The 26,832-nt window shown below is 40.2% G+C and overlaps 1 protein-coding gene across 1 annotated transcript in view; it reads left to right on the top strand.

Annotated features, from left to right (window-relative positions):
- Positions 1 to 2,680: 2,680 nt before the first annotated feature.
- Positions 2,681 to 26,832, top strand: part of LOC311148945 (zinc finger protein 644-like) — a 46,460-nt gene continuing 22,308 nt past the window's right edge. The window contains exons 1-2 of the mRNA XM_084185985.1: positions 2,681 to 2,778; positions 6,514 to 6,563. The gene's annotated coding sequence lies outside the window, so the exon portion shown is untranslated. The remainder of the gene's footprint in view (positions 2,779 to 6,513; positions 6,564 to 26,832) is intronic.

Raw genomic sequence — 26,832 nt, 5'->3', positions numbered from 1 at the left:
TGAAAACACACTCCCTTTCTGACACAAGAGGTTTGGTAAACATTTAAAAGCTTAATTGTAGAAACATTCAATATGCTGTTTACTTAAACATAACATAGCAACAGCAACGATAATGGGATGGATGGTTGGGGGCATCTGCTTGGGCAAATAATGTAATCACATCAATAATGTATCATCAGTGTGTTATCATCATTATACAATTTAAATGAGGGTTAAAGCTGACTGATTTACTTGTGTGAGAGCAGCGAGGCATTAAAAATACAATAGTAGCACATTTTCATCAGTAAAATATTTAATATGGAACATTCTAGAATTCACTTAGTTTCTAGAATGACTGGCTCATTAGGCAAATTTACTGTAATCTCTATTCTGTCCAACAGCCGACCTCGACAGCATAGTCACAATCAGGGGATATAACGATATACTGTAGGCTACATATCAAAGTCATATGCCTTAGACCCGTAGACTATAATGCTTTGCTGGCTGGCAGCTATCCTTCCTGTCTTTTCGCATTTCCTCTTGAAATTGATCGATCGGTCAAGATAGACTACAGTAGGCCTACAGTCATTGGTAACAAGTCTACTGTACATTTTCAAAGCAGTGTTTGAAAATGTACAGTAGCCTTGTTACCAATGACTGTATAAAGAGCATGTTACTATGTGTTTTCCTGATTGATATAGTCACAAACTGAGTCTGGACATATGATATATGATATGTGAGTGGTATTATTAGACATTTGTGAAGTTCTAACAGCAACCCCCACAGGGTTATCAGTTCTTAGGAGTCATGAGTTCAACAATGATAAAGTGAGTAAGAGACCACTTATTTATCAAGTTTGTCTTTGAATAAGGATGGAATAGACTTGTACAGGTATCCATTCCTGACATACAGTAATAAAAAAGAATCGATTTCAGCACAGTTCAGCCACATGTAAAGTAATGCACAAAGAAACAGTAGGGTATAAGGTAAAAATAAAGTACAAAGAAAAAAAGTATATTTCATTTTGTGGTTAAGGAGAAGGGGTAGAATCAGGAAGCAAAGGCGTGTGTCAGAGAGGAAGAGGCGAAGTGAGAGGGTTTACTCCCGTCAAAATCTGTCCACGATAAGCAGACCGATAAGCAGACTTCCCACCTTTGGGACAACGCCTCCCATTTTTAGGTCGGAGACAAGACCATCTCGTCATTATATACTGTATCTTTGTGTGTGTGTATGCAATGGCGAAGGTGCATTAAAATGGCAGCCCACATGCACTTACCACAAACGCTTCATTTGCTGAATTGTACAGTGCTCTCCATTACTCTTTTTTTGTATCGGTTTTAAGGCACTATACTGTACATTGTTAGGGATGGGTTATTCGCGAACAAACCGCTCTTTTTGAACGGCTCTTTTTGGTGAACGTTGGGAACCGAATCGCGTCGATTGAGTAAAAGTCTAAAAGTATTTGGTTTTAAATATACTTAAGTAACAAAAGTAAATGTAATTGCTAAAATATACTTAAGTATCAAAAGTAAAAGTATAAATAATTTAAAAATCATTATATTAAGCAAACCAGACGGCACCATTTTCTTGTTTTTTATTTATTTACGGATAGCCAGGGGCACACTCCAACACTCAGATACAATTTACAAACGAAGCATGCGTGTTTAGAAGGGATGACCAGGAATATTCTCTTGATAAGTGCGTGAATTTGACAATTTTCCTGTTCTGCTAAGCATCCAAAATGCAACGAATACTTTTGGGTGTCAGGGAAAATGTATGGAGTAAAAAGTACATTATTTTCTTTAGGAATGTAGTGAAGTAAAATTAAAAGTTGTCAAAAATATAAATATTAAAGTCAAGTACAGATACCCCCCCAAAATAGTTAAGTAATACTTTAAGGGCATTTCTACTTAAGTACTTTACACCACTGCAACTGATGTGGTTCTTTTACATGAACGGAGCCAAATGATGTTGTTCACAGAAAAGACCCAACATTTTCATCAGTATGCATGATCCCAATTCTAGCTACAAACAGCTGCAATTTGAAAAAACGAAAACTCTTGTGGTTAGTGTTCAAACGTTTACGTCATATCTTTATGTACCTTCGCTACGATGTCCTTTTCCCCGACTCCCACCTGTCCAATAGCCACGTACGAACCATCGCGAGATCAGGATAGTTCGTATACACAATAGAATGTAAGCTTACATTCTGTCCATGTAGCGAAATAGAATGTAAGCTCGCGAGATCAGGATGGTTCGTACGAGGCTACCTGTCCAATACAATGTTGAGTGAAATCTATGTACAGTACAATGTAACATTTGATGGTGTCACGCTACAATGTAAAGTTCTACTGTGTTATGCTAACATTTGACGGTGTGTGTTGGGAAACAGTGTCACTCTACTACACCCCACAGTTTTGACCATCTTCCAAGCTCAATTTAACCCACCGACTTTTCTACAGCGGTCTGGGATGATCCATATTTTGAATAGGGGACGGTTAGTTTTGTTGAGATCATTGCCATAATTAAATTGAACAGGAGTGGAATAAAATACAGATTCTATTACATTATGTTCATGGTATTTTGCAGTATTAACGAGAGATAATTACTATGCGCTGTGCTATTCAGCTGACGTTACATCTTTTTTAAAATCTCCGCTGCGAAAATACCTCTCAGATTATAGTTTAACCTGCAGAATTTTAAGCAAAATGGCGACAGTGTAATGGATGGAGGACGAAAAACGTAGTGTCAAGTGTAATGACAAACGTGCCAATTGTTATTGTTTCCTGCATTGGGAAGGTAGGTCTCATGCTTCGATACACACTTCTATTGGCAATTGATTAGTATATTGACGTATCGGGTGTTGTCATGTTGAGAGTTTCGTGGTAGCCCTTGGTTTAATTGGGCAGGGAACATAGCGGACACACACTGGCATAGAGATGATTTAACGCAAGACATTGGGGTCGACATGCATAATGGACAGAATCTGATGGACTTGACTGCCATTCACAAATTTATGCACTGTCAAGTTACCCGATACTCAATAAGCACTCCATTGTTTAAGTCCTGACTGTATATTGTAGTTGAGCACCATTCCAAAAGTTCTTAGCTTTCTGTTACTCAATAGACTCGTTCTTGTTTCTGAAGCCTACACAATGGGGATGTAGCCTACCTGTCCCCAATAACTTACCAAGGAGCTAGCTATACCTTATGAAAGGGGTGTTGTCAAACTCCAGACAGCCAGTCTGAGATTTGAGTCATTTGACACTTCAAGTATTCATATGAGCATGGAGCAATGCATTCATAATGGTCGGATTTGTCGCCACTACCCTAGCCTACTTCCTCAACTTTTTTTAGAAGATTTACAAGAATCATGCACTTAACCTATTTGAATATTAGAGCCATTGTTTCAAAGTATTAACATCATTAAAGTGGAACTGACAGCGTTTTAGCAACATGAAATCTTATACACCCCCAGGAAGGATATTTATTTTATTTTAACCTTTATTTAACTAGGCAAGTCAGTTAAGAACAAGTTCTTATTTACAATACCGGCCAAACCCGGACGACGCTGGGCCAATTGTGCGCCGCCCTATGGGACTCCCAATCACGGCCGGTTGTGTTGCAGCCTGGAATCGAACCAGGGGCTCTGTAGCTCTGATTGGCTATGGTTCATTGACTCTGGTCCTGGACAAGACAGGTGTTTTTATTAGGTTTTATTTACTGCAGTGTCCATTAATTGTCCAAATGCACGGCCGCTTTCCCACTATATTGCTATAGAATTTTCACAAATGCCATTACTTAATTCCCAAACATTCTATGAATTTATGGAAATGTGAAAATGACCATATCTTTGTGCTTGCTTGTCATACTGGGCTCCCGAGTGGACTCAAGCACTGAGATGCAGTGCCTTAGACCACTGCGCCACTCGGGAGAGGGAACATTAGATAAACCGTCTCAAACTTTTTCAGCTAGTTGGCCGTCAAAATTGCACTTATAAAAAATGGGGAATAGTAGCCTACTCGTCCTTCTGCAGCTTGCCTGCCAATGCATGCTTGTCCCAACCCACATTTTGACAACTGAATGGGAACTTGCCTGCCTGCCCATTTGATCGATGCCAAATACATTTGATTGACAACTAAGGGTGCGCTCGTAAATTGCCTCCAGTGTGTTAAAGTGGGCTCTGTGTTCGTAAATTCAGAGCGTTGTCAGATTGTCTGTTGGTAAATTCAGAGCGTTTCGCTTTCCGAGCTCAGACACTGCACTATTGACACTGGACGCTCAGGCCGAGGAGTAGTGTTGATCGGAGCGTTCCTCACAACGGCAGTCAATCACCCAAGCTAACTGGCTAAAGTTGTCTAGCTTGCTGGCTACTTCCAGACACAAATGAGAGAACACCTCACTCTGACCATTTTACTTGCCCTAGCAGAGCTGGTTAGACTGTTTACATGTTATCTAGAGCGTTAGTGACTAACTGTGCTGCTGGCAAGAATTACATACTTTTTTTGGCTGACGTTTACTGACACCGGTCATATTCAGCGGGTGTTGTGCATTCGTAAATTCAGCAGTTATTCTGCGCTTTCGCACACTCAGACGAGAGTGCTCTGACATCGGAGTAGATAGCCAGAGTGAATTTATGAACGCAAGAGATATACTAACTGGATAACAGCCATTCAAGTTCAGCAAAGCGATTCACATTTCTTGCTAGCTAACCAAATGACACCTGCATCTCTAGCTGTAGCCACCAAAAACTATATGAGGGGAAAAAGTTTGTCACTCATCCACTCCTCCAATGACATGACATCCTCCCAGCAGCTAGCCAGCTAACGTTAGGCTCCGTATTTTTTATATTTTAAATAAATAGATACACTAGTCTATTAGCCACGTTATGACTGACTTGTGATCATTGCCCTTACTAGTTTGATTGTATTGACATTCCCAGACTTAGTTACATTTGTCCGTTTTTGCCCAAAATATTGAGTCATTGATACTGAAACAGTGCATCCCGAATGGGTGGAGGCAGCAAACAATGTACCAGGCCAGCTGTGATTTACAACCTGATAGCAATTTTTTTGGACTACTTATATTAATCATGCATTGAACTGTATCCATTTATTCTGCCAACAATGCCTTGTTGTACATCATAGATTTTTTTGTCAAATATAACCTATTTTTCAAACCTCTTATGAAGTTGTTTTTGTAGCATAAACTGGGAATTTGATATTTTCGACTAATATTATGATTGTCTGTCTGTTTCATATCTGCACAGTAGTGAACACACTGTCAGTTCCATGTTAAAGTTCAATTCAATTCTATTCTAAAACATTATTTTGTTCTGCTGTCATGTAATAGCGTACCATTCCATTACTAAAGATAGAATATCATAGAAATCAAGTGCTATTTGCATGTAGTCCTATACATGTCACTTTGCTCCACTGTGTCCATTATATTACAAACAAATGAAAACAACATCTGATATGCATCATATGGGGATCATGTCTCTGTATGCCCTACTGTTAACTAAACCATTGTTTATTGAGACAGATTTCATAGAAACAGATTCCTGCAGTAGCCTACTTTAAAGGCACTAAGATCTTTTAACTTTGAAGGGCATCTGCCACAACAACTGCTAGGATATAATGAATTAGGCCCACATTAATAACGCCTTTCAGTTGGTAGGTATGGGAGTAACTTACCCCAGTTACACTATACCTGAAATACATGCAAATGCCAAAGTATTTATAACATATTAGAATAAGCTATGATTATGACATAAATTAAATAATATTTACTTTATATTAAATTTGATCTACATTCTGGCTTAACACACACACACACACACAGCAAATTCCTTGTAAACTGATTTCACAGTTTGACTAAATAAATTAGACGGACTACGCAAGTTAACCTCAAATTGATTATATGTTACTTGACAAGGTCAAATATTTTAACCAAGCTGCCAGAATTCCCAGAATGCACGGCATAGAAGTCATGTGTACAGAGTGCGCATCACAAATGGCACCCTATTCCCTATATAGTGCACTACTCTTAGCCAGGCCCCATAGGGTTATGGTCAAAAGTAGTGCACTATATAGGGAATAGGGTGCCATTTGGAAACACCCTGAGTCTGTAGGCGCTCATACTGCTATAAATGAAGAGGCCAGGGACTACTTTAATGGGAGTACACTGCCCTAAATTAGCAGCTGCAGAGAGAGATAAGATATTTTAGTAATCGTTAGGAAGGACATAGTACTAAGAACATTGAGATCTAGGAAAAAAACTATTGGTGGCAAAAGGAAATAAGGGCAGAAGGTTGATTGACATGGCACACATTGACAATTTTTTCTTAGTGTAAACCATTGGATCTATAGGAAATGTCCTATTCAAGCTACATCAGTAGCCAACACTGCCATTGGACCATTGCCATTGAAGGGAACATTTCTGTATCACTTTTAAAATGCAAGTTATGATACTGTATGCTATGCTATATTAGTGTATGAATACATATAGAAAATGTTTATTTCTTTATTACAGGTGGGTTTTCAGAAGACCGTAGGGTGGAACCAATGGTTTGTAATAGACTGGTAAGTAATGACTGCTTTAGAATCATCTATTAGTAAACCATAAGCATTAGGGCTATTCCACACCAGTGGAAGCAGAAAATATTTCGGGTATCTTAAATTGTTCTGGCAATTCTCTTAATTGGGAGGAAGGATGTTTTAAATGCTTTTTACATTTGTATCACAAACCATTTTTGAGAAAATCGTGATGAAAGGGGCCATTTTAGGCCCTTTTTAGACCTATACAGTGAGGGAAAAAAGTATTTGATCCCCTGCTGATTTTGTATGTTTGCCCACTGACAAAGACATGATCAGTCTATAATTTTAATGGTAGGTTTATTTGAACAGTGAGAGACAGAATAACAACAACAAAATCCAGAAAAACGCATGTCAAAAATGTTATAAATTGATTTGCATTTTAATGAGGGAAATAAGTATTTGACCCCTCTGCAAAACATGACTTAGTACTTACATTCACATTTTAGTCATTTAGCAGACGCTCTTATCCAGAGCGACTTACAGGAGCAATTAGGGTTAAGTGCCTTGCTCAAGGGCACATCGACAGATTTTTCACTTAGTTGGCTCGGGGATTAGAACCAGCGACCTTTCGGTTACTGGCACAATGCTCTTAACCACTAAGCTACCTGCCGCCCCGGTGGCAAAACCCTTGTTGGCGATCACAGAGGTCAGACGTTTCTTGTAGTTGTCCACCAGGTTTGCACACATCTCAGGAGGGATTTTGTTCCACTCCTCTTTGCAGATCTTCTCCAAGTCATTAAGGTTGAGGCTGACGTTTGGCAACTCAAACCTTCAGCTCCCTCCACAGATGTTCTATGGGATTAAGGTCTGGAGACTGGCTAGGCCACTCCAGGACCTTAATGTGCTTCTTCTTGAGCCACTCCTTTGTTGCCTTGGTCGTGTGCTTTGGGTCAGTGTCATGCTGGAATATCCATCCACGACCCATTTTCAATACCCTGGCTGAGGGAAGGAGGTTCTCACCCAAGATTTGACGGTACATGGCCCCGTCCATCGTCCCTTTGATGCGGTGAAGTTGTCCTGTCCCCTTAGCAGAAAAACACCCCCAAAGCATAATGTTTCCACCTCCATGTTTGACGGTGGGGATGGTGTTCTTGGGGTCATAGGCAGCATTCCTCCTCCTCCAAACACGGCGAGTTGAGTTGATGCCAAAGAGCTCGATTTTGGTCTCATCTGACCACAACACTTTCACCCAGTTCTCCTCTGAATCATTCAGATGTTCATTGGCAAACTTCAGACGGCCCTGTATATGTGCTTTCTTGAGCAGGGGGACCTTGCGGGCGCTGCAGGATTTCAGTCCTTCACGGCGTAGTGTGTTACCAATTGTTTTCTAGGTGACTATGGTCCCAGCTGCCTTGAGATCATTGACAAGATCCTCCCGTGTAGTTCTGGGCTGATTCCTCACCGTTCTCATGATCATTGTAACTCCACGAGGTGAGATCTTGCATGGAGCCCCAGGCCGAGGGAGATTGACAGTTCTTTTGTGTTTCTTCCATTTGCGAATAAATCGCACCAACTATTGTCACCTTCTCACCAAGCTGCTTGGCGATGGTCTTGTAGCCCATTCCAGCCTTGTGTAGGTCTACAATATTGTCCCTGACATCCTTGGAGAGCTCTTTGGTCTTGGCCATGGTGGAGAGTTTGGAATCTGATTGATTGATTGCTTCTGTGGACAGGTGTCTTATATACAGGTAACAAGCTGAGATTAGGAGCACTCCCGTTAAGAGTGTGCTCCTAATCTCAGCTCGTTACCTGTATAAAAGACACCTGGGAGCCAGAAATCTTTCTGATTGAGAGGGGGTCAAATACTTATTTCCCTCATTAAAATGCAAATCAATTTATAACATTTTTGACATGCATTTTTCTGGATTTTTTTGTTGTTATTCTGTCTCTCACTGTTCAAATAAACCTACCATTAAAATTATAGACTGATCATTTCTTTGTCAGTGGGCAAACGTACAAAATCAGCAGGGGATCAAATACTTTTTTCCCTCACTGTACATGCCTCCTGTAAGATCTTATGATCCGTGAACTGTACATGAAACAGACAACATCTTGGTGTCATTATACTCCTTATAGTGTGCTATAACATGTGGAGTATGTCTAGATTCTGAAATACACATTTTCATATACATTTATTCAACATTAAAAACTTTAATATGAATATCTCAAAACTACCCTTTTTGATTTTGCTCATTTTTACACATTGTTTGGAAGAATATACTCTTCAAATACATAACATTTCCAGAGTGGGTTCTCTGGTACTTTTAATGAAATGACCCATTTCATACATGGAAATGTACATTATACAGTACCAGTCAAAAGTTTGGACACACCGACTAATTCCAGGATTTTTCTTTATTTTTACTATTTTCTACATTGTAGAATAATCGTGAAGACATCAAAACTATGAAATAACACATATGGAATCATGTAGTAACCAAAAAAGTGTTAAACATTCAAAATATATTTTATATTTCAGATTCATCAAATAGCCACCCTTTGCCTTGATGCCAGCTTTGCACACGCTTGGCATTCTCTCAACCAGCTTCATGAGGTAGTCACCTGGAATGCATTTCAATTAACAGGTGTGCCTTCTTAAAAGTTAATTTGTGGAATTTCTTTCCTTCTCAATGCATTTGAGCCAATCAGTTGTGTTGTGACAAGGTAAGGGGGGTATACAGAAGATAGCCCTATTTGGTAAAAGACCAAGTCCATATTATGGCAAGAACAGCTCAAATAAGCAAAGAGAAACGACAGTCCATTATTACTTTAAGACATGAAGGTCAGTCAATATTGTACAATGTAAAAAATAGTAAAAATAAAGAAAAACCCTTGAATGTGTAGGTGTGTCCAAACTTTTGACTGGTAGTGTATGTCATTAACCAATCACAGCCCTCTTTTAGGATTGCACATTCAGCAAATCACTAGCAGAGCGAGTTCCCTTTGAAACCATTTACCATTCACTGTGTTGGTATATCATCAGAACTTCAGAATTAGAAGAGAGCCCACTCTGGAAATTGTATGTACTTGTAGAGTATATCGTTCCAAACAATATGTCTTAAAATGAACAAAATCTGAAAGGGTTGGTTTGAGATATTAATATTTTAATGTTAAATAAGTTAATGTATTTCAGAATCTAGACTTACTCTACATGTTAGAGCACACAGTGGGGTCATGACCACAGGGGGCACAAAGGCACGTGCCCCCAGCACACTGACTGATCAAGGCTCCCTAGTAAGTGGTTCCTTCCAAGGTGCACAGAGCAAAGAGATGCCTAGGCAGGACGCTAGATACTCTAGTGCGTGCAGTATCGTCAGTGGAGAAAGAGATTTACACACACACAGCATGTAGTGACGTACACAGCGTTTGATTTGATTTTAGTTGCCGGTGATGTATTTTAGCTGCCGGAGGTATGTTTGTAAATTATTTTGATCAAGCTGTGTAGCCTATTGATTTCTTCTTGATTCATAAATAAAACATGTTTTGTTGTTTCTCTGTAATACTAGCCACCTAGCAATTTTATGAAGTTGAGTTTAGCTAGCCAGCTAGATAGGTTCCCAATCTCCCAACCTCATAACTAGCTACCAAGTCATTTCAGGCTATCAATGAAGTTAGAGTAGCTTGTTTAACTATCTTAGCTAAGATAACCAATGCAGAAAAATATACATATTTCTGTACATAGAATTAGGGATAATGATTATGGGTTTAGATTGCAGGAAAAAGCTGTTTCAGGTGTTTGAAAAATTCAAAATTCTCCAACTTCCATAGGGGGGCGTGCCAGACCACCCCCTTCCATCCTAACGTACTTTGTACCCCCTCTAAAATAATGGGTGTATGACGTCACTGAGAGCTCGCTATAATGACACCAAGATGTTGTCTGTATCATGTACGGTTCACGGATCATAGGGTCCCACAGGAGGCATGTATAGGTCTAAAAAGGGCCTAAAATGGCCACTTTCATCATGATGAACATGAAGATCACTTTCATTGGTCAATTGCACACAAAGTCCAATCAAAATTTGACTTCCGCTCTTAACCCAACCCCTCTGAATGACACATACAGGTTTTTGGAGTGGTACTGCCACACTGGGCGCCCGGGGATCTGTTGTTGTGGGGGGTTAAGTGCCTTGCTCAAGGGCACAACGGCAGGCAATGGCATCTAGGATTTGATAACAGCAACCCTCGGGTTGCCAGCTCACTTCCCGCCAGATCCGGGATTCGAACTGGCAACCCACGATTTCTGGCTCGCCTCTTTAACTGCTAGGCTACCAAAAAAAAATCCCTTTGAGCATGGTTATGTTATTAATTACACTTTGGATGGTGTATCAATACACCCAGTCACTACAAAGATACAGGCGTCCTTCCTAACTCAGTTGCCAGAGAGGAAGAGAACCACTCAGGGATTTCACCATGAGGCCATTAAAGCAGTTACATAGTTTAATGGCTGTGATAGGAGAAAACTGAGGATGGATCAACAACATTATAGTTACTCCACAATACTAACCTAAATGACGGAGTGAAAAGAAGGAAGCCTGTACAGAATAAAAATATTCAAAATCATGGATCATGTTTGCAATAAGGCACTAAAGTAAAACTGCAAAGAAATTAACTTTATGTCCTGAAATCAAATCGTTATGTTTGGGGCAAATACAACACAACACATCACTGAGTACCACTCATCATGTTATGGGTATGCTTGTCATCGGCAAGGAGTAGGGAGTTTTTTTAGGATAAAAAGAAATGGAATAGAGCTAAGCACAGGCAAAATCCTAAAGGAAAACCTGGTTCAGTCTGCTTTCCAACAGACACTGGAAGACAAATTCACTTTTCAGCAGGACAATAACCTAGAACACAAGGCCAAATATACACTGGAGTTGCTTACCAAGACGACATTGAATGTTCCTGAGTGGCCTAGTTACATTTTTGACTTACATCGGCTTGAAAATCTATGGCAAAACCTAAAAATGGTTGTCTGGCAATGATCAACAACCAATTTGACAGAGCTTCAAGAATTTTGAAAAGAATAATGGGCAAATATTGTACAATCCAGGTGTGCAAAGCTCTTACCCAGAAAGACTCACAGCTGTAATCGCTGTCAAAAGTGATTCTAACATGAATTGACTCAGGGTGTGAATACTTATGTAAATTAGGTATTTCATTTTCAATACATTTCAATAGATTTCTAAAAACATGTTTTCTCACTTTGTCATTATCGGGTATTGTGTATAGATGGGTGAGAAAAAAATGTATATACATCCATTTCCTGCAGTCAAATGACCAAATCGCTCTCTAGTGGCCTCAGGGGTGGAATGTTACAAATATTTTTCATAATTTCAAAATTAATAAACATACTTTTTTTTAAACTGCCGCTATTCCGTTGTTTCTATATCAAACAGTTTTGTTATATTTCAGTCTTCTGTGATGTATATAAAGTGTAATATTGGGATGCAAACTCAAAATTGAATACATTTCAACTCTATATCTGACATGGTCTTCTTTTTTTTAAGCCCATAACCATGTGTGTGAGGTGTATACTTTTGTTTTAAAGTAGATTTCTTAAAGACTACCAAAAAACACTGTACCCTGATTTAGCCCACTGCAGAAAAAGGTTAATCCATTTTGAATTCAGTCTGTCACGCAACAAAATGTGGAATAAGTCAAGGGGTATGAATACTTTCTGAAGGCTATGTGTGTGATCTAATAATATTGAAATTAATATTATATTTTATTTTATGGTATGTTTGATCTATATCCCAGGTAACGGGACATCCTCATGACATTCACAATGTTCCCTGTTGGTCCCTTACCGGGACTATATAGTGCATCATGTGTAGAGGGAGGGCCCTAGCCCCTTGAAGGTTGCTGGGGTTTTGACCACTAAACTCACTGGCCACTCCAGTAACACAGGCATGTTGAAGTGTTTCTACATCTCTAGCCTCTCTGTCTGTTCTCTTCCAACAGCTCTGTCAGGTTACAGAGCGTTCCCACCGCTAAGGGGCACAATATGATCACTAATACTTTAACCCCTTATTCAGAGGAGTTGAATTACAAGCCTAGAAGCGTCTGCTAAATGGCATATTCGATGAACAATGGCCCATATTAATAAGCAAGCATTAAAGAATGCACCTTGTAATAAGTGATTCATTACTATTTTGGATTTGTCATTGCAGTCATTTTAAGACAGGTATTTGTCTGGCAACAGTGAAGGCAGTCCTTATAAGACTAAACATATTTTTTTCAATATTTCAGAGAAAACTGATTTGAAACTTCCTTGTGTTCCATACTAAATTAAAACTGAATACAATGTTTTACTTATGACTGAAATAGATAAGTCTACACCAAGTCTACAGTATGTTGAATGCAAATATAAATACAGGTACATTTAGTGATTTTTCAATGAAATATAAATGATTTGTATTTCCATTCTGTAGCAATAATATAATCCACATAATGTGACCACAAAATGTAATCCAAATTTAAACACATGCTAGACCACAGACAAGAAGGCCCAGTTGGAAAATACATGTTTGTAAATGCTTGCGCGGATTCCAGGATCGATACGACCAAGGCCGCAATAATATTTTATTTATGTAGAAGCTATTCACTCATTGAGCGCCAATTAACCAAAAATGTAAATCCTCTGATTGAAAGGGTGAAGGCAGAAGTTTGCCACTACATTAGTAACAAGGCAGCTGGACCTTTCTGTGATATCTATCAAGGCTGTGGTCATCCTCATTAAATTTCCCATTTTTATTCTTTAGTTGGATGTGATATTTTAGAGATTTGAGTGTAGGGGTACACAGGTTAGCTACACTTATGCTGATGCTAAGGTTTATATGGGTACACTGAATGAAATATGGCATTCTGAGCCTACCGTTATACCTATGGGTAGTTACATAGTGATTAACCTTCCTTTCTCTCCTCTCAACCATCTCAGGGAGGCAAATCCTCGTCCAATCAGCTCCTTCTGGACACATTCCTTCCATCTTGATTTATAAATGACCTTCAAAAGGATAGATCAGGGACGTTATTTCATGTAATGTTTTTGAAGGATTTTTTTTGCACTTTTTAGGACAGTGCAAATGCTCCCTTAAACTAAGTCCTGTTCTGATTTGAGAATTCACTTCTTAAGAGGGGTAAGACCGCTGCACAGTCAGTTGTCCATACTAATGCTGCTGTACTAAACTCCTGGAAACCTCATTCTGAATGCAGGGAGGTTATATTATACATTCTAATAAAATTGCATTGAAGGACGGTTGTCTGGTAAATCACAGTATCTTTGAAATACATGTGTGATAGTATGAAGATAGGAGTAAAAATAGATTTTTTCCCTATTGGTACTGTTCTTCGTTATCGCAGTACCTTGTTGACTCACAGTTCAGTCTTCTAGTGTTTCATAGTGTGTTGAGTCTCTGCCGGTGAAATGTTGTGTCCAGTCCACTGGTGTGTACAGGACAGGAAGGCTGCAGCAGGGCCATCTGTTGGTCACTGTTGGTATTGGAAGAGGTCCAGTTATACACGTGATCAGGTTACAGTAATATACGTCTCATGATACAAATCTGACTAGTACACCCATGTGAGTATAACAATCATTGATTAATGTTAGTTTATACCAGTACTCAGTTATCTGATAGATAACTTGAGGTAATTGACGATTTGGTAAATCTCTGCTTTATTACTAATAGCTTGCTCTATTGTTATAAATAATAATAATAATAATATGCCATTTAGCAGACGCTTTTATCCAAAGCGACTTACAGTCATGCGTGCATACATTTTTGTGTATGGGTGGTCCCGGGGATCGAACCCACTACCTTGGCGTTACAAGCGCCGTGCTCTACCAGCTGAGCTACAGAGGACCACAAAAAGATGCATAGATTTAAAAAGACATATAGTATGTAAACAGAAACCGATAAAGGGAGTGTGTCTTTACAGATATGCATGTTCAACTGGTTGATATTAATGATTGATAGTAATAAACTGAATCGTTAGAGATGAAAATATTTTGAACAAGCTATAAGTTACAGTTTCAAAGACTCTCACTCATGTTTGACTGGTTCAAAATGATTCATAGTAATAAACTAATAAGCTGAATCGTTAGAGATTAAAATATTTAGAGGGCTTCAAAATCAGGTGTGCATTGTGAGTAAACCTAATGTTGTTGATGAAAACACTGCCTGGGGAACAGCAGAGTGGGAGTCTTTGAAAAGTCAACTTTAAATGAATCCCGCAGCATCGGTTAATAAAAGAGAAAGTGAGAAGAAAATCACAAACAAACAAATGAAATAAAAGGAATGGAAGGTGAAATCATTCTTCACAAAATCCTTATTCTGTGGATATTTTTTTTCTGCATGTGTACATACACACTGATGCAATCACTCTTACAGCAGCATAATAATACATTAAGTTATATTGTCAAATCATGTATTAGCAATAGATGCCATAAGCTAGAGATATATATAATTGTATATAATTCATTTATCTGCATTCAAAATCACAGATTACAGGTGTAAGAAGACCACTTACAATGGGATTTAGTACAGTTGTAACGTTGCTACATCTGTACTATAAAAGATAAGATCTCAGAACAATGGGGGATAAGTCACTCTTAAAAAAAGAAACATTTGTGAAGCTCTTTGATTTGGTCTGATTTGTTTTGATCTGGAGAGGAGAGGAGAGGGATTTTTTTTATTTTTTAAAATCTTTTTTTCCCTTTAAATCTCCTTACCCCCCCCCCCCCCCCCCCCCCCCAGGCCTGACAGGCTGTGTTGAATAATACACACGCTCAGGAGGTGGATGTGGGGAGTGTGTGTGTCGAACCCTCGCCTGTGATCAGTGGCTAAGGGTTAGACCGTAGACGCCAGCCCACCCCACCTCTCCACGGTGTACCTCCATTGATACGATTATATTAATTGGTATGAATAGAGAGGGATTTCTTCTACTCTCCTCCACCTCTCCTTGTATACATTTACCATTATACTCATTAGCTTCCCGAGTGCGGTGCCTCCCAGCCAGCTTCCCTTCTCCTCCACATCCCCCTGGGGTCTCCTGGGAGGCAATTTGCATCTCTCCATGGAGCCTCTCTGGGGTTATTGAGGAAATATTAGCCTCTTTTCTTCCCCGGCCGACCCTTTGATTTATCTGGAGGCTGGGCTGATGGAGTGGCAGTCCCATGTTAATGACTGGTCCTGGTGTAGGACCCCTGGTGCAAGGCCACTCCTTGATCCACGCTGGAAAGGTGCAATTGACAACCATGACTGAATAATCATGTTACGTGTGTGTGTTTGTCTCTCGGTGTGTGTGTCTCTCGGTGTGTGTGGGAGGTGTATGGGGGGGGTATGTGTATGTGTATGTGTGTGTGTGTGTGTGTGTGTCTGTCTGTGTGTTTCAGTATGTGTGTATGCACAGCTTAGAAAGATGGACCTTCGGAAATGACAAGAGGGAATGTCCAGTGCTGTCAGGGTCAGTGCGTTCAAGTTGCTCAGTGTCTCTGATCACCCATTTAGTTTGATTAGACAGGTTTCTGTTTGCTTACTTGTATCCCTAGCTATATCTAGGTGTATTTTATTATTTTATTGCTTGCTTTGGAATGGGAAAGCTATATCCCTTCTTTCTAACCAGTGGAACAGGTCAGGCCAAGTTGTTATTAATGTTGTTAGACTTTGCAGAGAATTTGCTTATTGGTTATGGGCCTAGCTAGGACTAAGAACCACTTCCCCACTTCTGGTCAGCCATATAGTTTAGCTCAGCTGCAACACAGTAGCAATGTAGCAACACTCTTAACACCCTGCTAGATTAGACATCTTTAGCTGGAGAACACACAAACTGCCGGAAGTATTTCAAAATGGCAGAATATATCGGAGAACACAGATTTAAAAGTCGAAAGTACTTTAAATCAGGACAATGTTCTGTTTTACTGATAATGAATAATGATAAATCAATTGAGTTTGGGTTGCTTTGTACTGTAGCTAGCTAGTGAGAGGTCATTGGTATACCCTGTTCTGCCTGATCCATGCTTGTCATGTACTCTGTACGACTGACGGAGCCAGATATTCATATTATGTTTTTAAAGAAGAGTAATGAGAGGTGTTTCATCCTGATGTGTGCGACGCTTGACATTCCTCCAGATTTAAGCATACTGATGTCTGCTTACTCGGCAGAGAGAGAGGAGCCTGTCCTCCGTTTGGAGAGGAGTTTGACACTGACTTCTCTTTCATGTGATTGGTCACGTGTCTGACTAAAGCAAAGCGGAAGCGACAAAGTTTGATAGGCCTATATTTTGGGGGGATTCCATCTCAACCAAAAATGACGGGGTGCAATCTGAACATATAGCCCCGAATTATTTATATATAGTAAGCTCTAGAGTCTATGGTAATCATCACATTTAATAAAAGCCAACGTCCATACTACTAATGCAAAATAAAAATAAATGGCATAGCTACCAATGCAATCTCTACATCTAGGTGTACATCACATATTTCAAACAGGTGAATTAACAGCTCATGCATATTGTCATGAAGGGGGCAACAAACACAGTAGTAAATGGAAATGTGCCATTTTCAACAGGCATGAACAGCACTGCACAGCTTGCCAAAACCAGCCAAGTAGATGAGTCTGGCGGCGATGCTTAGGTTAGTGAGTCCTTTCCTCTCAGTGTTGGGTGGATTGGTGTGCAGATATGGTGTTTATGAGGCCATCTGTCTGCTGTAGTGTTCACAGTGGATGCGTCCCAAATGGCACCCTATTCCCTATATAGTGCACTACCTTTGACCCGAGCTCTGGTCAAAAGTAGTGCACTATGGAGGGAATAGGGTGCCATTTAGGATGTACACAGTAACAGCTCCTCTGTGGCCACTGGTCCTGGCCTCCTCCTCAATGTGAGAGAGAACTCATTAAAACCGTCACATGAATGCCTGAGAAAAACCTCAGACCTCACTTTTTTCTTCTTCTCCTTTCTCTTTAAAAAGGAGAGAAGTTTAAAACTAACAAAGCCCAGGGAAATCCCCATCAGACATCCCTCCCTTAATCCATTTAATTTTGAAAGGTATTGTTTAAAGCTTCAAAGTTTATATCGTTTAATCCCACCTCTAACACTACAGGCAGCAAATGAGGCCGTGTCAGCGGTTTGAACAGATATAATCTACTCCACACAACAGAAAATCCTCCTGCTAGACAAGGTTGCATAGGTTCCCTGTGAACTCAAGCGTTTGATGTTGCTACCTGCTATTGAACATGACTTTTGTCTTAACCCAACTGTCACTCGCTCCCTCTCCTCTTTTATCACTCCCAATGTTCTCTCTACACCTTTTTTTTCATCAGTAAATCTACCCATCACAGCCATTTCATTTATTCTCTTGTGTTTTTTAGAGAGAGGGGCATGGAAAGGTTTGGGGTGAGGGGTGAGAGGGTTGTGTGTTTTTTTAGACATGCTCCTTAGTCTTAACTCGAGGATACTTGGCCACTCAGTTTGGACTGACAGGACATATTATTATTTTGTTTAGTGAAATTTGGGGCTTGCTCTCAGAGCATGTTTCTGGCTAGTTGAATTTGAGTACATTGCAACAACTTTACGTCACTATTGCCGTCGTTGTGTGTAATCAGTATTTCTTTCTTGCTGTTTTTGTAATTTTTTCCATGGAAGAGAAAGAAAGCTCAAGGCATGTTCTATTATTCTATTATACAACGGGTGGGTCTAATCCTGAATGCTGATTGGTTAAAACCGCATTTTTTCCCACAAGTTACCACCGGTTAAATCTATGACGTTAAAATGCCTATTTACTCTGTTCCATCTGACTGCGCAATCCACTGTCTCATCAGCCCAGCCAGGCACTTTATAAACTTGATCTCCACTATAAAAAGCATCTAGACATTATCTCACATTTCTTTTAGAATAACATTTCGTTTTCAACAGCGGAGATTTGTATAAACCTTGCTGTCTGTCTCTTCGACATTTGCAACATTGTTTCAATATTCAAATTCGTCTCCAGCTGTCCCATAGTAATGAACGTGTCGGGACGAGACAGACAGGCAGGCAGCGTTTCTCAGCCAGTCGAAATCATGAATCAGCTGGCATCATTTTTATGGATATTTACAAAGAAATGTAAATTGAAAAAAGGTCAAACGAAATGAAGTTCAGCTAGTTTGAAGTCTTTCCAACTTCAGTTTGAAGTGATTGTGTTAGCTGTGTTGTTGGCTAGCGCCTCTGAACAACAGCGTCCTATGCCAGGCGAAATCGCGCCTCATTAGCTCATTGTTATGGATGTATCCAAATAAATGTCACTAGAAAACAGCTTAAACAAATGCAAATGCAGCTACATTGCTGTTATTCTGGCTGCACTTTTTGACGTGTTTGTAAATTAGCCGTAGTTGAAATCAAATTTTCAAATCAAATTTTATTTGTCACATGCGCCGAATACAACAGGTGTAGACCTTACCGTGAAATGCTTACTTACAAGCCCTTAACCAACAATGCAGTTTTAAGAAAATAGAGTTAAGAAAATGTAAATAGTCCGGGTGGCCATTTTATAAATTCTTCAGCAGTCTTATGGCTTGGGGGTAGAAGCTGTTAAGGAGCCTTTTGGACCTAGACTTGGCGCTCCGGTACCGCTTGCCGTGCGGTAGCAGAGAGAACAGTCTATGACTTGGGTGACTGGAGTCTTTGATAATTTTTTGGCCTTTCCTCTGACACCGCCTAGAATATACAGTGCTGCTTGAAAGTATGTGAACCCCTTGTGCAATTACATATATTTTTTAAATCAGGTAAAAGCCAACCCAAACATAACATCTGGAGATTTGCAGACCTCCCTTGCTGCTTCTCAGGTAACTGTGCATGCTTCAACAATAAGAAGAACACTGAATCGAAATGCCATTCATGGGAGGGTTGCTAGGAAGAAGCCTCTGCTGTCAAAAAAGAACCAAACTGCCCGTCTTAACTTTGCCAGATAAAGCTGGGCCGAAAATGGGTCTTCCAACAACACAACGACCCAAAGCATTCAAGCAAATCTACCAAAGAATGGCTCAGGAGAAAGAAGATTTGTGTTTTGGAGTGGCCAAGTCAAAGTCCTGACCTAAATCCAATCGAGACCTGAAGCGGGCAGTTCATGCCAGACATCCCTTAAACCTCACTCAAATGGCTGAGTTCTGTAAGGAGGAGTGGGAAAAAATCCCTCAAAACAGATGTCAGAGACTGATTACTGGCTATAGGAGACGTTTAGTCCAAGTTATCGCTGCTAATGGAGGTGCCACAACATATTGACTGAAGGGGTGCACATATTTTTGCACACATCAAATCTGAGTTTCTGTTAAATAAACAATGAAAATATATCATATTTTTTTGTTAGTGTCATTTACTTGGAATGTCTTTATTACGAATTGGGGTTTAGAAAAGGATTTTATATGTTTATTTTAATATTTTATAGAAAATAATGACCAGCCCTGTAGGGTTTACATACTTTCAAGCAGGACTTTAAGTCCTGGATGGCAGGAAGCTTGGCCCCAGTGATGTAATGGGCCATACGCACTACCCTCTGTAGTGTACGGCCCAGTACATCCCTTGCTTGCTAGTTGGCTAGCTAGCAAGCAAGGGATAAGAATGTTGCCAGCCAGTATGGCAATGGAACATTTAGAACGAACGACTGGGTCGCGTCCATAGATACAGAACAAAAATACTGAACGACTGGGTCGCGTCTCTAGCAACCGCACCGATAGAAAAAACGACCAGCTGGCTTAGCAACCCTAGATTTGTGTCGGGACTATATCTTGTGGAAGGATGAAGTAGTATGTTTTTAATGAAAATATGTAAATCGCTATTTGAATATGTTGGTAACCCGTTGTATAAAAGTGATAATGCCCTCGAAGCCGGTGTTTGGAAGATATACAGTGCATTCGGAGATGTGTTCAGACCCCTTGACCTTTTCCACATTTTGTTATGTTACAGCCTTATTGTTTTTTTGTTTTTTATCCCTCATCAATCTACACACAATACCCCATAATGACAAAGTAAAAACAGGTTTTTGTAATTTTTTACAAATGTATAAAAATTAAAAAACAGAAATACCTTATTTACATAAGTATTCAGACCCTTTGCTATAAGACTCGAAATTGAGCTCAGGTCCATCCTGTTTCCATTGATCATCCTTGAGATGTTTCTACAACTTGATTGGAGTCCACCTGTGGTCAATTCAATTGATTGGACATGATTTGGAAAGGCACACACCTGTCTATATAAGGTGTCAAATAAGGTCCCACAGTTGACAGTGCATGTCAGAGCAAAAACCAAGCCATGAGGTTAAAGGAATTGTCCATAGAGCTCCGAGACAGGATTGTATTGAGGCACAGATCTGGGGAAGGGTACCAAAACATTTCTGCAGCATTGAAGGTCCACAAGAACACAGTGGCCTTCATCATTCTTAAATGGAAGAAGTTTGGAACCACCAAGACTTCCTAGAGCTGGCCGCCCGGCCAAGCTGAGCAATCAGGGGAGAAGGGCCTTGGTTAGGGAGGTGACCAGGAACCCGATGTTCACTCTGACAGAGCTCCAGAGTTCCTCTGTGGAGATGGGAGAATCTTCCAGAAGGACAACCATCGCTGCAGCACTCCATCAATCAGGCCTTTTACATCAATCAGGCCTTTATGGTAGAGTGGCCAGACATGACAGCCCGCTTGGTATTTGCCAAAAGGCACCTAAAGGACTCTCAGACCATGAGAAACAAGATCGAGGGAAAGATGAACGGAGCAAAATACAGAGAGATCCTTAATGAAAACCTGCTCCAGAGCGCTCAGGACATCAGACTGGGGCAAAGGTTTACCTTACAACAGGACAGCGATCCTAAGCACACAGCCAAGACAACGCAGGAGTGGCTTCAGGATAAGTCTCTGAATATCCTTGAGTGGCCTAGCCAGAGCCCGGACTTGAATCCGATCAAACATCTCTGGAGAGATCTGAAAATAGCTGTGCAGCGACGCTCCGCATCCAACCTGACAGAGCTTGAGAGGATCTGCAGAGAAGAATGGGAGAAACTCCCCAAATACAGGGGTGCCAAGCTTGTAGCGTCATACCCAAGAAGACTCAAGGCTGTAATCACTGCCAAAGGTGCTTCAACAAAGTTCTGAGTAAAGAGTCAGAATACTTATGTAATATTTGCAAAAATGTATAAATAGATCATTTTAATCTAGAGCAGTGACTACATTCCAAATGGCTTGCTATTCCAGAAATAGTATAGGGCTCTGGTCAAAAGTAGTGCACTATATAGGGAATAGTGTGCCATTTTGGATGTAGCCAGTGACTCATGCATTTCTTCAGGATACAGGCATACACAATCACACCCCAAAAGAGAGAGTGGATGCCATTATGATGGAAATTACCTTTTGTTGACAAGCTATTTGGATGATAAAAGTGAACTTAATCAAGCCAAATGTCATATATGAAACGGCCCACTTTATTCTCTTTGTGAATGCAAGCACCATTGCATGTATTGTCAATTCATTATTTTGAGCTCTAAATTTACAGTAGTTACTGAATAGCTCTTTTAGAATAGCTGTAGTTGTCCGAACCTTACACACACACACACACACCACAACTGCTGCTTGCAGACTCTTATTATTATTATTGATAAACACTGCACAATTTAAACACTTGCCCCCAAATCCCCCCTTCCCCAAAACACGTGTAAATATTGGACTATAAATTGTTCCTTCCTGTATTATACTTACGCTAAAATGTTTATTCTATTCTACTGAGCCATATACCTTATGTTCGTATTCTTATATTTTATTATTTCTTATTGTTGTTGCATTGTCGAAGGTAAGCGTTTCGTTGGACTGTGTATACCATGTGTATCCTGTACGTATGAGTAATAAAACTTGAAACTAGTGAATTATTATCATAGACTGTATTATTATGAGGGTTGTAGGCTACACTAAACGTTTTGGGACTTTCTCTGGTGTCTCTGCATGGGTCTATGTGGGTAAAGGTGCAACCTGTGATATTAACTATAGATTTTTGAAGTATATACAGTGCCTTGCAAAAGTATTCATCCCCCTTGGTGTTTTTCCTATTTTGTTGCATTACAACCTGTAATTTAAATTGATTTTTATTTGGATTCCATGTAATGGACATACACAAAATAGTCCAAATTGGTGAGGTGAAATGAAAAAAATAACTTGTTTCAAAAAATTATTACAAATAAATAACGGAAAAGTGGTGCGTGCGAATGCATGCACCCCCTTTGCTATGAAGCCCCTAAATAAGATCTGGTGCAACCAATTACCTTCAGAAGTCACATAATTAGTTAAATAAAGTCCACCTGTGTGCAATCTAAGTGTCACATGATCTGTCACATGATCTCAGTATATATACACCTGTTCTGAAAGGCCCCAGAGTCTGCAACACCACTAAGCAAGGGGCACCACCAAGCAAGCGGCACCATGAAGACCAAGGAGCTCCAAACAGGTCAGGGACAAAGTTGTGGAGAAGTACAGATCGGGGTTGGGTTATAAAAAACATATCAGAAACTTTGAACATCCCATGGAGCACCATTTAAATCCATTATTAAAAAATGGAAAGAATATGGCACCACAACAAACCTGCCAAGAGAGGGCCGCCCACCGAAACTCACGGACCAGCCAAGGAGGGCATTAATCAGAGAGGCAACAAAGAGACCAAAGATAACCCTGAAGGAGCTGCAAAGCTCCACAGCGGAGATTGGAGTATCTGTCCATAGGACCACTTTAAGCCGTACACTCCACAGAGCTGGGCTTTACGGAAGAGTGGCCAGAAAAAAGCCATTGCTTAAAGAAAAAAATAAGCAAACAAGTTTGGTGTTCGCCAAAAGCCATGTGGGAGACTACCCAAACATATGGAAGAAGGTACTCTGGTCAGATGAGACTAAAATTGAGCTTTTTGGCCATCAAGGAAAACGCTATGTCTGCCGCAAACCCAACACCTCTCATCACCCCGAGAACACCATCCCCACAGTGAAGCATGGTGGTGGCAGCATCATGCTGGGGGGATGTTTTCATCGGCAGGGACTGGGAAACTGGTCAGAATTGAAGGAATGATGGATGGCGCTAAATACAGGGAAATTCTTGAGGGAAACCTGTTTCAGTCTTCCAGAGATGTGAGACTGGGACGGAGGTTCACCTTCCAGCAGGACAATGACCCTAAGCATACTGCTAAAGCAACACTCAAGTGGTTTAAGGGGAAACATTTAAATGTCTTGGAATGGCCTAGTCAAAGCCCAGACCTCAATCTAATTGAGAATCTGTGGTATGACTTAAAGATTGCTGTACACCAGCGGAACCCATCCAACTTGAAGGAGTTGGAGCAGTTCTGCCTTGAAGAATTGTCAAAAATCCCAGTGGCTAGATGTGCCAAGCTCATAGAGACATACCCCAAGAGACTTGCAGCTGTAATTGCTGCAAAAGGTGGCTCTACAAAGTATTGACTTTGGGGTGGTCAATAGTTATGCACGCTCAAGTTTTCTGTTTTTTTGTCATGTTTCTTGTTTGTTTCACCCCAAAAAATATTTTTCATCTTCAAAGTGGTAGGCATGTTGTGTAAATCAAATGATACAAACCACCCAAAAATCAATTTTAATTCCAGGTTGTAAGGCAACAAAATAGGAAAAATAGGGGGGTGAATACTTTCGCAAGCCACTGTAACTTTTAAATGCCTCAAAAGCTTACCCCATCCTTTGCCAAAATATAAGGTCCTGCTGTGTATCTTGGTCTATGTGGTTATTGGTTAACTGTAGGCTTTAGACTACACTCCAGAATATGAACTGAACCAAGCCTTTCCTCCTCGCTGTGGCATTGAGAAGAACAACGCTGTGCTCTCCTCTCTTTGGGACTGTGTCAGGCTGAATCTCTGCCTGTTTGTTTTGAGCCGTGGGCTTTGATACTCTTCTCACACTTGAGAGGCGGCTTCATAAATTCACATTGTGTTAAATAAATCAATAGTTCCCATTAGCTGAGGAAGTTGTGGAGCTGCTGCAGCACTTGCGGGGCAGCGGCCCCCCTTGTTTAGACGTGTGTTTTCTCTCCCGGTGAAGGTGGAGGCAGAGACATACTGCTTGGGGATGGGTGGCTGTCTGTTAATCCAGCCAGACAGCTCCAGCGGTTGAACTGGTGTGGTTGAACTGGTCCCAGTTGGGAAGAGGGAATTCCCATAGACACCCAAAACTCAGTCTTTAACACTGGTTCTGTACTGATGTTAAGCCTGGCTCTCTTTGTTTAATGATGTTTTCAGGCTGTTCACGTGAGATTTTAGCCATTTCAGGGACACATTACGATAGATGTGTCTATGAATGGAGCAACAAAAATACATTTTCTTTCATTTTCCAGTTTTGACACAAAATTGAAATCGTTTTTTTTCATCACTGTGATAAATGTAAGATACACTAAGTATACAAAACATTAAGAACACCTGCTCTTTCCATGACATAGACTGACCAGGTGAAAGCTATGATCCCTTATTAATGCCACTTGTTAAATCGACTTCAATCAGTGTAGATGAAGGGGAGGAGAATGGTTAAAGAAGGATGTTTAAGCGTTGCGAAAATTGAGGCAATGATTGTGTATGTGTACTATTCAGGGGTTGAATGGTAGGTCCCAGGCGCACTGGTTTGTGTCAAGAATTGAAACATTGGTGGGTTTTTCACGCTCAACATTTTCAAGAATTTCCCGTGTGTATCAAGAATGGTCCACCACCCAAAGGACATCCAGCCAACTTGACACAACTGTGGGAAGCATTGAAGTCAACATGGGCCAGCGTCCCTGTGGAATGCTTTTGACACCTTGCAGAGTACATGCCCCGACGAATTGAGGCTGTTCTGAGGTGAGGGTCAAGAGTAAGATGTTTAAAGTTCTAAAGTTGTAAATGCTTTTCTACAATGCTTTTAAAGACAGTGGGTTGCTGAGACAAGCTGATTATAAAATATCTCAGAAAGGTTTATGTATCTTCAGGGAATACAGAAAGGTTATGATAATATGCAATTATCGCCTCACTGTTTTTTCTGGAGTAACCTCATGATGAGGTGCTATACGAGTGTTACTGCAAGTGCTGATACACCCCGAATAAAAATGATTAAAATAAAGAAAAATCCCAGTGACATATTATACATATCTGGGAGGTTTTATTTTTATTCATTCAGTAGAATTTGGCTGAACACAAATGTTCCATTTAAGAATGTTCTAGAACATAATGATTACTGAACATTCTCGCATATACAGTAAGATGTCTTGGGGAAAGCTGCAGAGCTGGATTAATAGTAATACATCTCATAGATAAGATAGAGATCGATCTATGCATATGGCTTAAATGTATTTAAGCCTATAATCATTGTAAATAGCTTCCGGCAAAGCAAAGTCAGCCTTTTAACCTTAACTAAATGAAGTAAATAGAAGCAAATTCATGTTTTTTAAATTGCATTGATGTTGAACCCTAGCTGCTTGCTTGTGGTTGTTATATTTGGAACAGAAAGAGAGACAGTTATATTGTATGCTAGTACCAGGGGTTAAAGCAGATTGCATTTCTTCCCGGTATATGACCTCTTATGTGTGCACGCCCTTAATCCAAGAATTACATATAGAATCCCTAATAATTCAATAGGATCTCTGTGGGCCTAGTTGTAAAGATTTGTCATTTAACTTTTAAAATGTGTGACTTTTTATTGTGGCGTAAACTCAACCAGTCATGATGTTTTCATCGGATTGTCAAACAATCACTTCAAAGGGCTCCTTTACTAGGCTACCCATGCACGTACATCCACTCGCAACCTACAGTGGGGAATGGAAAGAGACCTCCGTTACACAAAACACCACAAAGTGGAATGACATATAGGCGAATGTCATTAGGGCCAGAATTTATGCTTCCACTGCTGTCCGTGCGAGTCTCAGTGTCGGCCATTCATCTCTAACTTGGCAAAATGTCTGTGTTCTCGTTGAACCACATCGCATTTTGGAGTGAAGGCTATAAAACCCGTTTTAAAGTCCACTCGCTAATTTGTCATGCCTATGACATGCAATAGCCAAACAAAAAAATGGTGTTATAGCCTACAGTTTTCTTGACATTTTGTTTTCATTATTGTGATAGGCTCATGTTTTACCGGTAAGGCGTACCCCCACTATATATTTTGCAGGGACGCCGTACCGGACCGTACCGCCTTACTTTCACCCCTGGCTAGTACTGCTACTAATGAGCCTCTAAATGTAAAGCTGAAATCATATTCTGATGGCTTTGCCACCCTGCTGTTCA

Source organism: Coregonus lavaretus (assembly GCF_964263955.1).
Source record: "Coregonus lavaretus genome assembly, chromosome: 21".
Taxonomy (NCBI): Eukaryota; Metazoa; Chordata; class Actinopteri; order Salmoniformes; family Salmonidae; genus Coregonus; species Coregonus lavaretus.
The sequence above is the reverse complement of the archived record's forward strand: the minus strand, read 5'-3'. Positions and strand labels throughout refer to the sequence as shown.